Source organism: Gavialis gangeticus, unplaced genomic scaffold, assembly GCF_001723915.1.
Source record: "Gavialis gangeticus isolate Ggan-Ray unplaced genomic scaffold, GavGan_comp1, whole genome shotgun sequence".
Taxonomy (NCBI): domain Eukaryota; kingdom Metazoa; phylum Chordata; order Crocodylia; family Gavialidae; genus Gavialis; species Gavialis gangeticus.
The window spans coordinates 69,102,615-69,117,685 of record NW_017729031.1 but is presented as its reverse complement, the minus strand read 5'-3'; the positions used below and the strand labels follow the sequence as shown (position 1 = coordinate 69,117,685).

Genomic DNA, 15,071 nt, shown 5'->3' with positions numbered 1-15,071 from the left:
CCTCCACACACGCACATGCACACACATGCATGCACACGCCCCCACCCCCCAACAGTCCCCAAGCCTTGGCCCTCCAACCCCCACTTCCCATACACTTACTTTCATCCCACTGCTGGGGCTGCTCTCATGACCCTGCCTGGCTGCAGGTTGGCAATGCCCAAGCAACCCCTTGCAGGCTGGAATGCTGCCAGCCTACAAGGGGAAACCCACACTTCCGTCCATTTTTCTGAGACTTAAGACCCTTTAAAATATTCTTGTGACCCACTTTTGGGTCGTGACGTGCAGGTTATGATACGCTGCTCTAGCCTGTTAGTCTATCCTTTCTACCCTTACATGTTACATGTAAGAATTACATGTAGGACTTCTTATCTCCTTAGCTAATTCCCATAATGTCACTCAATACATTAAACTGATGAAATGTGGATTAGCAAATCCTCGTTCTGATTCTGTTCAGCTTCCCGTAGATCTGATTGGATCCAAAACATCTTTTGGGTTCTTAGACTTGCAGCTAAACCCAGAACTTGATGACTTAGATGAAGGAAAGGACAAAATAAATTTCAGGAGTGCTTCATTGGAAGAAGAGTATTTTAAAGAAAAAAATAATACTTAAATCTTCTCTTACAAATAGTGATGTTCAAGACAATAAAAACACCCCCCCAACTGCTTATAAAGGCAATTCTGCCTCCCTAGATTAGTATCCAGTACTAGCAATTTAGACTGAGAATGTGAGAAAGTCCTGTAGTAAGTACTAAATTATAATTTCCTTCCTGTATTTTTCATAGATTTTATCAAAACATAATCATGATCATTTTCAAATTTTATTTGCTCTGTTCCTTACCAAAATGGATCAGCAGCCAAACTGATATATTAGAAGATTAAGATATGTTAGACTTTTCACTGATTTAAACTTCCTAATGTTAAAGTAGACTCTGCTGTGCTCATTCCTTTTGAGCAATTTACGCCTACTCTATCAATAACCAAGGGAGTCTATGTTGGTGTAATTTAATGCCTAGAACTAGAAGTAGGGAAAATCAAAGTAGTGGCAGGGCTATTTTAATTTATGCTCTCTTTTTAGATCTTTGATGTACAAATACACCAACCCCGCATATATTAGGCAGCAATAGTGGAGGCATAATATGTTCTAAGAAAACCTTTAAATTTTTAAATCAATTAACTCTGACTCAAGGGTAATCTGAATAAGTAGTCTTGCTGGACAATTCTATGCACTATATTGCAACATATATCTTGTTGCTGACAGCATGAACCACTCCTCTGGCAATTATATTTTTGGGGCCAGATCCTCAACTGGTCTAACTTGGTGCAGCTCCATTGGAAGTTTCAGTTGGAATTAAATGCAAGGGAGTCATTTGAGGAGACTGCTCCCTGGCTGCCTATATGTAATCAACTGTGAGAATGCCCTAACAGTTACTGGGGGGGGGGGGCGGTTTACTGAGTCCCCCTCCCCTGCCACTTCTCCACTCTCCTTGGTCATCACTGCCATACATTTTGACATGCATTATACATTTTTCTATTATATTGATTGTACTAGGATGCATTAATAATATTTCAAACTGTGTAATTCATCTAATGTTTTACCAAAATGTACTAGTCATTTATATCAATGTTCAGTACTGCTAGAGCTTTGGCTTTAAATCCATTTTGCTACTATGATATACCTTCCTTTTAAAACTATAAACTAAATTACTCTAGTTTTCATCTAGGGTAATTTCATGGATTTTGTGGAGTTATTTTCATCAATCTGAATACAGAAAATGTAAATCTGTCAAGTATTTGTACTTGAATTGTAAATTTAGCATATCAGGTTTTAATCTGGATGCTAATGTTTTTGTTTAAAAAGATATACCTAGGTAACATTTTATAAACCTCATTCTGGAGTGATTCCCATATTAATAGTTGGGCACAAATGAGCTACACAATAATTAAGGAGTCAGTACTGCACTTCTGAGAATCCTTATGAAAATTTTCTGGTGTTGAATTCATTTATGCTTGCAAGAGTAGAACCTAAGATGACATGAATTTACATGGTTTTGCATGTTGTTGCCATTTACGTTTTCAAGGTTCTGCATAAAGTTAGGAGTCAAAAGTTTTGAGTCACCAGTTTAAGACATTTAACAGAAACCTGATGCTCAGAAGCCATCAGCATCGAGAGCCAGGTTCCGTTAAGGGTGTGATCCAAAACACATTTGGGCAACTAAAATTGATATTTTTGAAAATTCAAAAAAAATTAAAAATTCAAATTTGATTTATCTCTATGTATATACCTGACACACACAGACACATGTATGTGTGTACATTTTTAATTGAATGTGTGTGTGTCTGTGTGTGTGTACTCTCTTTAATTTTCCCTGAGCCTGAGGAAGGGTGTGCACGCCTGAAAGCTTGCACAAAAAATATTTTTTGGGTGATTTCTTAGTTGGATCTACTAAAACCTAACAAAAGGCATAATCTCTGAACCAAGCATTCTAGAGTTTTGCATTTCTTTTTGTCTGTACCTGTTTCACACTATGTGGATTTGACAGTTTTGCTTGAACTCTCAATTCAGTTGCTCATTGTGACCACAATGGGGGAAGGAATGAGATAAGGAAAAGAAGTGGCAGATTTCACTTCAGGTTTATTTTTTCTTTGAAGGCTTGAGTCAGCTCCCTATCTGGGTGATGAATAAACCTAGTTCTGCACTTACATCTTTTCAACACTTCCAGTCAAATGCATAGAGCAACATATGGTGCTGGCATCTGCAGAAGAAGAGCCTGCCAGAGATGGGTCAAGTCACGGAGCTATTAAGGAGGAATGCGGCTCTTGTCCTACGTCCTTTGTTTCCAAGATAGACAAGATGTTTCATTTATCTGGTTGCAAGCTGGGCACCTCCCATCCAGTTGATAGGTGACAAAGACAGGCCACTCGTCCTCGCTTGTCACACACGGTAGAGTTTCAGTCTCTCTGCATGTTTTGCAACTATTTCAGCCGGGCTAATACAAGATCCCGGATTTCCCCCAAGAACCTGGCTGCCCGCGTCCTTCGCGGCGACATCTCCTACCCAGTTCAGGGTACTGCTCCACGCACGTGGCAAGCGGCAGCAGCTCTCCGCGCCTGGGCTCGAGGCAGCACGGGGGGAGCTGTCAGGCTGGGAATCGTCGGGGAGAGTTGCTTTGCTAGGGTGAGCTATTTGAGAAAGAAAGTAACTCAAGCCGGACGGCAGGCGGGGTCGGGTGATGTAACAGGAAGCGCTGATGTTTCCCTTCTGCCGCCGATCGCTTTCAATCTGCCCCCGCTTCCAAGCGCGCGCAGAGCAGCTCCTCTTCCCAGGCAGCCCAGGTCCTGGGCTTCCCATACCCGGATTATACCCGGCTCTTCTCACCCCCTCCTCCAGGGAGGACGGCTTCTCTCTGGCTCCCGACCTGCGGAGGGGAAGACCAAGCGGAGACGCGGGAGCCAGGTTTCCCCAGGCGCCGCGGGCGGTGAGTGCAGTTTGGCAGCAGCTTCCCGAGAGCGGAGGGCTCTGAACGCCTCCGTCCCTCGCCACACGGGAGGGAGCGACCGCTTGGGTGTCGCTTTGGTTTCTCGCCACCTCCTCCTGCCGTTGGCAGAGAGAAAGGGAGAGCTGGGGAAAGGAGGGGGCTCGCGCAATGAATGGGCTCCTCATGCCGCCGGACTCGGCTCTCCAGCGCGGGGATGTGAGCGGCGTGAGGCACACGCCGCTGCCATCCCCAAACCCAGAGCTTGGCTCTTCGAGCTTCAGCCTCTGCATCTGGAGAGAATTAAGCTGCCTGGGTTGGGAAAGTCCTTAAGACTTAATTCAGTGCAACTGGGGCTCTGGCGAGAGAGGAAGGATTAAGTGATAAAAGCAGCGCCGTTGGCCTCGCTGGTCTCTCTCTCTCCCAGTCCCCGCGAGGCGAGGCGAGGCGGGAGAGAGGGAGGCGGGAGACTTGAGTCCGCCCAGCAGGAGCGGCGTCCTTGTTGCTCTGGAGCAGAGCTCAAGGTTTTGGCCTTCCCTCTTCCTCTCCCTCTACCTGGAAAAGCCAGTTCTGAGATCGCCGCTTGCTGACCAGCTAATGAGAGCAATTGTTTCCTCCTACCCCCGCTCTTGAAACGAGCATGGTGTGGAGAAAATGGGAGTGTGCCTGATTCTGTTGGAAAGAGTCAGGCTGGCCCTGAAATGTTACCTGCTTGCCCTCCCTCAAGGAGAATTGATCTCTTTAATAAAGATGTCTTGTTGCCTACCTTTACATGTGGCGGCATTACCAGAAGTTACCTTGTTAGTCAATTTGTGCATGTGTGCAAGCAAATGTAATTTGAGGGACTAATGCAATGGGCTTTTAGAAACTGAACCTTGTTTCTCAAAATCTTGGTAGTAAATCGCTGAGAAGCAGCATCTCCTCTGATTTCAGTGGGGGGATTGCTCTGCAATAATTCATGTAGTCCTGCAACTATAGTATGGGCTGTGATACTGAAAAATCTTAGGAATGTCTGTGTTGTTTTTATTCTTTGCCTTAATAGACTCATGTTAAATACCTGGGGCTAGATTTGGTTCTTATTACAGCAGAGTAAATGGGGAATACCTTCACTTACGTGAACCCTCAATTTTATAACAGTAGGGTATTCAACAATTCAGTGCGTTTAGAATAATGATGATTTGGAAACTATAACGTTGCTCCAAATCTGGACTAATTCCATTAACATTGAATAAATTATACTAGACCTAGAGTGATAAAAATAGAGAATTTGTGCCTTGTATGATTTTTTAAAAGGAAACCACACTCAGAGATAGGGTACAGCTGTGGATTTGTTGCTGATGTAAAAATACAGACATGGTTTTAGAAACAATATTTTAGCCAATTACTGTATTTATGTAAGGTCCTGCTTCCACTATAATTGGCGGTCAACCCCTGTAGAAGCTTGAGCAGTCCTACATCTATTATTGTGCTTTGAATATTTGGAACAAAAGCCAGTTAGCACTGATAAAATCAAACAGGATAAAACATGCAAGTGCTAATGCTCTCTTAATGAACTGCAAGATAGGATGCAGTAAATGCCTCAGTGAAATATTTAATTTTACTGAAGTGAGTAGTATTGGAGACTCCGGTGCAATTACTCAAATGTGCAACATTAAGTATGTGTGCTACGTTTGCAGGATTGGAACTATAATTTGCACAAGTACAGAGTTTAGGTAGGAAGTGACCAAATAGTAACTAAGCAGTTTGTCCAAATTGCTTTGAAATACAAAAGAAAAACTTGGAAGTCAACATAAACATGTCCATGTGGTGACGTATGTGACCAAAGTCTGCTAGGTTTATTGATATTGGGTGGTACCTTATTCCACTCCCAGCCTGGCCTCGGGAAAGCAAGAGCCTGCTTGACATTAGGGAGAAATCTGTTTTGCATTACAAAATATAGGATTTGTTTCATAGGAACACCTTTCTTTCCCAATTTAGTGTAGCTGATTAAACCCTGGCGCAGAAAAGTCAATGGAGGTTTTTTCCACTGACTTCCATGGCAGCAGGGTATTGCCTGATGTACTACCGAGTTAGTATGTTATGCTGAAGGAGATCATTTGATCACGGATATCATAGTGTGTGTGTGGTTTTGTTGTTTAATCCTATTTGTTTGCTGATATACTGGCTAATATTCAGTACTGTACAAAAATCCCAAATCCTATCTATTCATTTTAAGTTAGAAGGTTCTGAATAAATATGATTTAGTCAAAATGTATTAGAGGAACAAGATCCTTCCATGCATATTTCTGCTGAGTAGTAACTTAAATTTTTGAGCAGTCCCATTGAAAGCTATGGAATTACTCATTGAGTAAAGTAATACTCCAGTAATACTGAAAGTAAAGCTGTCAAGTCAGTTTTATAATTACATGATGTAAAGAGTAATCCTGAGATTTAAAAGCATTTTGGTGTAGGCCCCATCCTGCAATACTTGATTACAGATTTGGTCCTCATATTGTAAGATTTTTGTGAGATTGGACCCACAGAGTTTAGTAAACCACAAAACTGCAAAATGATTAAAATCCCCTGCAATTGCTTTTAAGAAATTGCCAATGTCACCATGATCCCAATAATACGCTGTATGTCACAGTATTAAAAATATGTTTTCTGATGCACTGTGTAGTAAATGCTGAAGATGCCTTATTATTTCACAAGGGATTTTGACTTTTCACTGAAAACCATTCAAGTTTCTAAATCTGCAAGGGCAAAATTTAAGGTTTTCTTTAAGTTATTGTTTTCTCTGTGATTATTATATACATATAACAAAATAGTCTTTTCTGTTTGCTAGTCGAATTGTTTCTATGTATACCGGTGAGTTGCCATTTCTGTAGAGTGTATACACAGAACTGGAATAAACTTGGACTCAAATTCATCTCTGCTGTAAAATCATGTGCAATACATATGTCCTTGGCATCTCATCAATATCAGATGTAAAACTGTCTCAAATACACTTACTTCAGAATGGAACAGTTTCCAAATAAGTAACTGAAGGACATTTCAAAGACTTTTCGATTTATCAACTTTTTCAGAACTATTATGCCAATGAACGGGCAAACAGTCTAGTTATTATCAAACTAGACTTGATTTTTTGTCAAAAGATACATAAGCAATGAGAGGGAAAATCTGATAAGATTTTGCTGCAGATGTCCATATCATACCAATTTTCAGGATTTCTAAATGAAACAAACATAGAGATAAATTCAGCTGTTTGGTCATGTAGTTTAGATCTAATTATTCTCCATTTTGTCTGTTAGATTTCTGCATTGCTTGAAGAACATGGGCATAGTTTTATTTGGATGGCATTGGCTGAAATTCTGTCCTATATTTTATTTTCTATCCAGATAATTTTCAACATAATATAGGTACACTGCAAAGAGAGAATAAGGATCAAGCCATTCCTTATCTAGTTTCTGTGTAGAAAACTAAATGCTCTGGTATTACAACTATAAACTCTTCCATTAAACAAACTTTAATCAAATATTTTTGTTATACTTTGGAATCAGGAGTAAGCTTGGAAGACTTAAATTTTCCATTTGCAATCCAAATCTTTTTTCCATGGATATCTTTCATGTGTATCTGTTTTTGGTCTTTCTGGTTTGTTTATGGTGTTTACATTTTCCCAGCAAAGTAATTCTTTTTTTGCCCTATCTCAGTGCAAACTCTTTCAATCACTGATACAGTATATACCATTCAGGAGGACTAAAGTGATTTTTTTAGAGTCCATTTCCCAGGATAAGATGAATTTTAAAATTCACTTTATCTAAATGTACACATTAAAAAAACCAAACAAACAACCTTGATTTAAAATCTCAGTTGTAAAATAGAAAACGTTCCTATCTTAAATACCTGTAATCTCCCTTTACGCTTCTGGAATTGGGATCATGTTTTACAGAGAGAGAAAGACGTTGGGCAAGCTATTATGATTAAACAACTAGATCTATTCTTAAATATTACCATATGTACACTTCTTTAAAATCTATTCTAGCAGTGTTTCTTGCAACTCCAAATTCAACATGAATTTCTGTAGCACAAGTAATTCATTTGCATTTACTATTAAGAGTTTGGTGTACAGCACCCTGTGTTAGACTGTTACTATTATGTGTATTAAGCATATGTATATTAAGCCTGTCTTCCTGAGCTTGTCTGTCAGTCTATCTGTTATTTCTGTTTGGATTATACAACCTATTGTGCCAACTTTAGCTAGTTACAGATGCTTCATTGTAAAAATATTCTGAGTAGAGGAACATTTTCCACCCATTTGTTAGAATAAGAAAGGCAGCTATATACTTTTGTAAGCGAAAGAGTTATTGCTGGGATAGTTTGATAAGGGATAGTTATAATAAAGCGATCAGTATGTTCTGATGTACTTTATTTGGATGTATAGAGCCATATTGTAATGATGGAAGTAGAGTTGTTCTGAATTGGCAAACTATCAGAAAGAACTCCATTTCCTAAATAGTTGCTATATAAATATATCCTGACAATTTCAATTTCTTCTTTATTTAACCGTAAGGGAGAAGTTTACTTTGTGGCTATTCTTCACAGTTCACTTCATAGCTCTTTTTGCTCCCTTGAGTGAACACAGTAAAGATAATATTTTTATAATATGTGAACACTGATACACAATTGGATAAATTATATACTTGTGTGTGTAAGGGACATGTTGAGTAGAATGCCTCATTAGTGCCATTAGTAATCAACCAATCAATCAAACTCTGATATCATGTCCTACCTGTGAGATAAGAACACACTTGGTATTAATAAATGGAAATGCTGATGGGTCTCCAAGTTACACTGTTAGTTGAGAGTCCTATGAGCAATTGGTGATACAAGTCAAAGTGTCTATCTGGAAGGAGATCTAGAAGTTATATATAATTCATCTTGCATAGTTACAAAATGTGTAACCTCAGGCCCCATTAAACAATCCTGTTTCCTTTCTCTCACTTCTTTCTCCCCTTTAAGCTCCCATCCTGTTCCGGTTTTATTCTATCCCATTTCCTTCCCTGTCATGACTCTACGTGAGTTTTATTGCCAAGCAAAAAAAGTACAGTTTCACAACATTTCCAAAAGCATATCTGTGCTGGTTCATGTATATAAAATTAACCCTTGCATTATCTTTCCTTTCAATAAATTATTAGTGTCTGTCTTAATATGTATCTAGCTTCTAAGAGGTAGGCAAGGGAATCTTTCCAAGAAGGACAGTGAAAGGAAAATATAGTCATCCAGTTTCCCCTGTAAAGCTATTCTTGAGAAAACCATGCCTATATTTTGTAACTGGACACCAAGATTTTTAATTATTTAATATTACGTAGAGAAAAAACACAGTTAAGCATGTTTGCTAATAGATTAATATTTTGAAATGAATAAGATCAGGAGATCCCAAAATAAAATTGCTTTGGTATTGTTCTTCAGGCACAATCCATACATCTGCTATTCTCAATTCTAGTTTTTGTCTCATAAATGTGGTATTTATTACACCATCCTGTTCTTTGTGACCACAAATTGAGCATTGTGTCTTAACACATAGCTAACCCAAAGGATTGACATAATTAATGCTTAACACTAAGCATATGGTCAAATGCTGTACTGAATTTGAGTTTGTGTCTATAATTTACATGCCGAGAATCAAGGTGGCATTTTCATTTTTTATTTGTATTCAATTTTGAAATGGGCAAAGGATCCCACTTCCCGTGTTCAATGTTAAAAAAAAATACTACACAAATGTCCAACATAAATTACATTATGTCTGAGACTGACCAAGAAAACAAACAACCCAAGAACACTTTGGATTCTGGAGTTTTAACCAAATATATGTTCTAATTTGATATGGGGGAGCAGGGCAAGGGGGACGGAATGTCCCAATTTACCCTTGTAGCTACAGAAATTTATACATCAGTTGCTGCTAATGAAGATCTGATAGTCTTATCAGTTACAAACATGTTACCCTTAAGTCAAAAGTTTGATTAATATGGGCATTCATTATATGTCATTACACAAAATAGATGTGCTGAAAAAAATCCTTGGATCATCCTAATCTGATTTAGAAAAAAGGAGAAATGGCTGTGGTTGGAACGCCAAAGGATCTTGAGAGCAGACTCTCCTCTCATGTGTTCTTTTTATTCTTTTAATGGTCCATGTTCCAAGATTCTCTTTGGATTTTGACATTTGTTCTTCCCACTAGAGCAGGTTAATTATCAGCCAAAAGTGGATAGGGCCATATTAAAAGCTCATCAGTTTTATTCCTCCACCAGATGCCAGAGGGAGAGGGGAAATAACCCCCCTCCCTGCCCCTTTACCTAAGAAGGCCATGCCAGCCAGCCTCTGGCTGTGGCCCTGCAGCTGCAGTGGCAAGCAGGGAGCAACCCTGATAGGGCAACTTCCCCTCTTATGGTTTCCCAGGAGCTCAAGCCTCTTTCCAGCAAGGGGCTGCATTGTGGGCAGGAGCAGAGCAGCGGGGGTGGGTACAGCTGCCACAGACTGTGCAGGGCGAGTGGCAGCAGTACTAATGGAGACTTGGGGGGCTATGGCCACTTCTCTGAACCCCATTGCTGCTGCTTGCCCTGCACAATCTGTGGCAACTCTGACCGCCCTGCCCCACTCCTGCCTGCAGCACAGAGCCCTCACTGGGAAGAGGTTTGCACTTCCAAGACACCATGAGAGGGACTGCTGCCCCTATCAGGGTCCCTGCCCCCTTGCCACTCCATCTGTAGGGGCAGGGGTGCAAACAGAGCCCCTTTAGGCAAGGGGGCATGGAGAGGGATAATTTCCCCCCTCCCTCTGGCATCTGGTGAAGGGGCAGGGAAGGAGCTTATTCTGCCACTTGCCCCACACAAGGAGTGATTGGAAGCAGCGGTCAGGGTGAACAGACCCTGGCTGTTGACCCCCAGAGGCAGAAGGCATAGAGGGGAGAATAAAACCCCTCTCTACCCCCCTCTGCCTCTGGGGATTATGCTGGCCAGCATCTGGCTGTGCCCACACTACTGCAGCAAGCGGGGAGCGCCAGGCAGACCCTGGTTTAGGTCCATGCCAGTGGAACAGGGAGGGGGCAAATTAACGCCCCCCCGCCACTTCAATCCAGGCTACTGCTACACCCATACTGGTGGAGTAGCAAGCAGAGAAATGCCTGGCAGGTCCATGCTGGTGGGACAGGGGAGGGATGGGGGGAATAAATCTCTTCCCTGCCCGCTTTTCCTTAGGGGGGCTGGCGTCTGGGGGGGATCTGGAACAGAATGTCAATAAATTGATTTAACCTAAGTCAGTTAAGTCTGATGGTGAAGCCCTTTAGGTTTATCTTAAACTGGATTCGACCATTTTGAAAGCAGTTTATGTGCCTTGAACTTCTGTTGTGTTAGATTTGAACTGGTTTCCAATTACTTATACTGATTTATGTGTAATTTCTGTCCCTAGCCCTAAGGTGGGGGAGATCTAGCAATAGGTAAATGCATTCTGATGATTATATGGGGAGTCAATACCCTCAGAGCTCAGATTCAAAATAGATTTTAAGCCATATTTGCCACTGGTGTTCCCAGTCTTCTGGGAAAAAATTGTTGTCATTTCAGAGCACATTAACTAGAAAGATAGGTTAGTGCAAAGGGCAGCTGCTGGAGTGAAAATCTCTGTCATAAGTTCCTCAGGACTAGATACAGTATTGCTAAACCATGTGTTAAAATCCTCAGTCTGGTTCTGCCTCTCTTACCCCACCCCAATCAGAACATGGGCTGAAAAATCATGAGCATTAGGGGTGCCCCCCCCCGCTTCCCCGTGCCCCTGGATGAGCTATGGCTCCGTCCCGTGCCCTGGCTGGGCAGTGCCTGCCCTGGCCCTTGTCCCAGCCGTACTCCCTCCCTCACCATAGGGGCCTTGATTTGTGCTCCCCATTCACTTTCCACCTCCCTTTCCTTCCACCACAACAGACTTACCTGCTGCATGCAACTCTCCAAGCTGCCAGGCTGTGCTCCTCACCACCTACATGTTGCACTGTGGCTGTGCACATGCACGGATCACTTATTGGCCACATCAAGCCAATTTCCGATACAGTCAATTTTCTTTATATTGGTGCCAATCTGATATCAGACAGATGTATCAGTGCACCTCTAATGAGAAGGAAAGGGAAAAAGTTGTATTTGTTTTGTGGTCTTTGAATCATTAGGGTTCACTTCTTCAAGCTTATTCTTCCCAACCATAAGGGCTAAGAGTTTTATTTTACATGACCACAGGAGCTTTGGCATATATATATATATATATATATATATATATAAACAGTAAATACAATGAGATTCACAACAAAATCTGACTGCATTGGGGTGTAGAGGATAAAAGAGAAGGGGGAACTGACCAAATAGACACAGCAAAGGGAAGATGTGCAGATCTGAGGTGCAAAATATGGTGCTTGTGCAAAGTTGAATTGTTCCTTCTAAACAAAGTAATTGAATGGACTGATAGTAGCCCCTGAAGGACCCCTCTGTTCTCACGGATGATACTGAACCAAGTACTTTGCAACCCTTGAAAAGCTGTCATGTCTATATACGTGCACAAGTGGTTATGTGGAAAAACAACAGAAAAACCTGCACTGGTGGCACAAGCATGATAAACAGAACAAGCCTATTAAGAGTATGACGCACACTATCTTAATCCAGCAACAAACCAATTGGGGTGAGATCTAAAGTAGAACATAGATCTAAACTGTGGAACACAATAACCTTCTGTCCTCTGTTGGCCTGAAGCATCTCCCAACAAAGGGAATATAAAGCATTGTGTCAACTTACAACCTGGTATCACAACATTTTGTTCCTGTTATGCTGACTTGTAAATGAATATATATAAAATTAAATATGGTAAGAAGAGCTAATTTTTTTTTTTACCAAAAGGTATAGAACAGTATAATGTAGGGATGGAAGCTTATCCATTCCAGAAGTATGCCAGTGGAGGTCCTTCTTCTATCCATGCAATCAGGCTGTTTTAAATGTGCCAAATAATAAAGCTTCCATATGTCTGTTAGGCGTATAATGGATTTCATTACCGTGACTTTTTGTCAGATTCAGACAGTTATTTCTTTCTCACTTCCATTCTTTCTAGTCCTATACTGCCTGTTATATGCAAAATAACACCTCTCCATCCAGGATATTTGCACCCTTCAAACATTTGCAAATTGTTATCATGTTTCCCTTTCATCTTCTCAGCCAAGTTTAGCTTATTTATCTTTCCTTGTCACTTCAGACCTTACACCAGTTTAAATGGTCTCCTTGGAACTCATTCATCAGTATCTTCTTGGTAAGAAGAGTCCTAAAATGAACACACGAGGTGATTGCACTGCAGTCTTATCCAAAGGGATTACTATTGTTCCCCCTGGGAACGATAGCATTTAGCTGTTCACTAAGCCTTGACTGGAAAGGTGATGTGTATACACTCCAGTCTAGGGATAGTCCTGTTCTGGGACAAACACAGGGACAACTTGTCTTTGGACAAAGGCAACATCTGTTTTAGGCTCCCTTTTCTGATGGATATTCATAATATATTGCTGCCAGACGATTGTAAAATAGGGGGAAAACTCCTATTTCAGTATAATCTTATTATGCAGTCCTGCTATAAACAACCAGTATATTTGCTGCTTCCTTCAGTTAGCATTACTCTTTTATTAGTGTTCTAGAGCTACTTCACAAATGCCCACTTCCTGAGGCAAGTTTAAACCAAATTATGAAAACCAACAATTTATCCAAGTGTTCTAGAGAAAATGGCTCTTCAGTTTTGTTTTACTTATCTTTGCTGGTAATTAGTGCTACTGTTATGAGGGAAAAGGTAAGGAAATACTTTGCTAACAAAATACAAATTCAGTCTTGTGCAATTAACACCATGAAATGAAATATGGTTATCAGCTGATTAGCTCAGTTGGTTACAGTATAGTACTAATAACACCAAGATCTCAGGTTTGGTCGCTGTGCGGGAGACAAGATTTTTCCTGTCCCAGGCAAGTGGGTTGGACTAAATGACCTCTTGGGCTAGAGAGAAGTTACACATAAACCAGTTTAAGTGATCAAAAACTGGTTTAAACGTGTAACAGAACAAAATGGCTGAAACCGGTCTGAAATAAACCTAGATAAATGTAGTATCAGACTTAACTGATTGAGCTCAAACCGGTTTATTCAACTTCTGTCCCAGACCACTTCCTTGTTTAAGTTAAACAAGAGTCCCTCAGCATCCCAGCATGCTTTCTGGACTGGGATGTGTTCTCTGCTCCAATGGAGCAGTGCTGGCCCCACCCCTCTGCTCCCTAGCCGGAGCAGGGACAGGCAGGGGCAGAGCCTGGCCAGATGTTAGGCCTGGAAGGGAGCAGGGAAGAGGTTTATAACCCCAACCCCCTGCATCCCACCAGCATTTCTCCACTAGCTGCTTCAGCTGTGGGGGTGTGGCCAGCCCTGCAGTAGCCTGGAATGAACTGGCCAGGGTGGGGGTTTAATTTTGCCATCCCTGACCACTGCTGCCAATTGCTCCCTGCATGGGACAAGCAGTGGGATAAGCCCCCTCCTGTCCCATCCTCCAGATGCCAGAGGGAGGGGGAAATAACCTCACCTTCCCACCTGCCTAAGGGGCCATGCTGGCTGGCTTCTGGCCATGTCCCCACCCTGCTACTAGAGCACTGAGGGGGTAGGGCTCTTGATGGGGTCAGCTCTCCCTCTCATGGTGTCCAGGCAGCAGCGTGAGCCTCTTCCCAGTGGCGGGGGGCATAAGTGGGGATCAGAGCTGTGGCAGACTGCATGACCAAGACTTGGAGGGGTGGCCATAGCCCCCCAAACCTCCCCCAGTGCTGCCACCACATGCTCCACACAGTGCAGCAGCTCTGACCACCCCACAGCACATCCCCCCCCTTCCGCTGGGTAGAGGCTTATGCTCTAGAACACCATGAAAAGGGCTGCTTCCCCTGTCACCATCACTCCCCCCGACTGCTCCATTAGTAGGGGTGGGGGCACGGCCAGAGGCTGACCAGCATGGCCCCTTAGGCAAGGGGGCTGGGAGGGGGTTATTCCCTCCCCTCTCTGGCATCTCTGGCCAGACTCAGGAGAGGTGGTTCATATATTTCATAGACATTTGGGCTGGAAGGGACCCGAAGGATCATTGAGTCCAGCCCCTGCCCCAGGGGCAGGAAATCAGCAGGGATTATAGGATCCCAGCAAGATAAGCATCCAAATGTGTCTTGAAGGCATTCAAAGTGGGTGCTTGAACCACCTCTGGTGGCAATCTATTCCAAACCTAGGGGGCTTGGACAGTGAAGAAGTTCTTCCTTATGTCCAGCCTGAATCGGTCGTGGTGGAGTTTGTGACCATTCTATCTTGTCATCCCTTGGGGCGCTCTGGTGAACAGACATTCCCCCAGATCCTGATGAACACCCCTGATAAATTTACAGGTGGCCACCAGATCGCCTCTCAGCCTGCGCTTTTCCAGGCTGAAGAGTCCCATGGCTCTCAGCCTCTCATCATAAGCTGTGTTTTCCTGACCTCTGATCATGCACATGGCTCTCCTCTGCACTCTCTCAAGCTTCTCCACATCCTTTCTGAATTGTGGAACCCA

General features: G+C 42.3%; 1 protein-coding gene across 2 annotated transcripts in view; it reads left to right on the top strand.

Moving 5' to 3' along the window:
• Positions 1–3,136: 3,136 nt before the first annotated feature.
• CALCRL (calcitonin receptor like receptor) overlaps positions 3,137–15,071 on the top strand; it is a 139,576-nt gene continuing 127,641 nt past the window's right edge. For both annotated transcript variants that reach the window (XR_002098640.1, XM_019523065.1), the window contains exon 1: positions 3,137–3,476. The gene's annotated coding sequence lies outside the window, so the exon portion shown is untranslated. The remainder of the gene's footprint in view (positions 3,477–15,071) is intronic.